Source organism: Phytophthora infestans, genomic scaffold (genome assembly GCF_000142945.1).
Source record: "Phytophthora infestans T30-4 supercont1.2767 genomic scaffold, whole genome shotgun sequence".
Classification (NCBI taxonomy): domain Eukaryota; phylum Oomycota; class Peronosporomycetes; order Peronosporales; family Peronosporaceae; genus Phytophthora; species Phytophthora infestans.
This window is the reverse complement of record NW_003305902.1, coordinates 1-1,386: the sequence shown is the minus strand read 5'-3', so window position 1 is coordinate 1,386 and position 1,386 is coordinate 1. Positions and strand designations below refer to the sequence as shown.

The window sequence follows — 1,386 nt, the reverse complement described above, 5'->3', positions numbered from 1 at the left end:
TAATCTCTCTCCCCCAAAGGGGGGAAACTTTTTTTTTTTATACATATATAAAAAACCTCTTTCTGGTTTAGAGCCCCAAAAAGAGAGCTGGAAGCCCAGTCCGGAGTACGCAGAGCTCGCGCGCGTCCGACGAGTTGCAGTTGCCTGCAAGAGCAGACGAGACAACGTCAGACGAGGCACATGCGACGTCACAAGCGTCATCAACCCGAGTTGAGCAACAACTCGAGCTCTTATTGGCCCAATTCGGTACCGTTATGACTACACTGACAAATCAGCAGCAAGTGCAGAACATTCCAGTGGAAGCATCCACCCGACGCCCACAAAGGCAGCTCATTCAAGAACTCTCAGCGGCTCGAGCACAGCCGCAGCGAGTGCTGACGCCGTACGGGCCCCGCCGAGGAAACCCAAGCACAGAGGAACTTACCGCCGGCGCCAGCACGCGTCAGAGCGAGCCGCCAAGAAACCCAAGAACGTCCGAGGCTGCAGCGCAGCCAGTCCAGACCGAGGCCGGGACCGACTCCGCTACGGACGAACCCATGGTTGGAGACCACAGATGCACGCGGTGCATGAACCAGAGCGGACACGTGCAGTTGAACGCAAGACTTACCGATACCAACTACCAGACGTGGCGCGTCGAGATTTGTTCCATTCTCGACGTCGCACACCTCTTGGACCCCATCATGGAGCGCGAAACGATGGCAGACCAACGTAACGAAGGACAGCGCGGCTGTTTCAAGCAACGACTGCGTGTTGCTCAACGTGAACTTACGATGGGACTTAGTCAAGAACTACAGATGCGATTTACAAGTGTTATTCAACGTGCTGATCCTATCCTACTGTGGCGAACACTGGAAGATCATTTTGATAACCATCCTGGAGTAAACAGCGTGTTTCTCAAGCGAGATATGCTGAATCGTCGCCTGCAACGTGACGAAAGACTTGACGATTACATTCGTGACATCGACGACTACCAACAGAGACTTCGCCGCGCGAACAAGCAGCTGCCTGAGCAGGAAGCCGTCTCTATCCTATTGTCGAATACAGTGGGTGTGTACCCACCTCCTCGGCGGCCATTTCCCGCAGCATACGAACTGACCTTGACGTCCCACCGCAGCACAGGGCACCAGCAAGCACACACAGCACACACGCCGAGCGCAGCCAAAAAAGCCGCTGCCACAGCACACGCACGCACACACTCGCCAATGAAATATACCACGGATTATAGACACTGGAAACGATTCGGTTCCCTTTCAGCAGTTTCAGGTACTCTTTAACTCTCTTTTCAAAGTTCTTTTCATCTTTCCCTCACGGTACTTGTTCGCTATCGGTCTCGCACCAATATTTAGCTTTAGATGGAATTTACCACCTACTTTGCGCTGCATTCCC

At 53.3% G+C, this 1,386-nt stretch overlaps 1 non-coding gene across 1 annotated transcript; it reads right to left on the bottom strand.

The window, feature by feature from the left end:
• Nucleotides 1-1,057: 1,057 nt before the first annotated feature.
• Nucleotides 1,058-1,386, bottom strand: PITG_33553 (the record flags this gene model as incomplete). The annotated part of the gene is made up of 1 exon (XR_009934945.1): nucleotides 1,058-1,386. It is a non-coding gene; the product is annotated as a 28S ribosomal RNA (ribosomal RNA).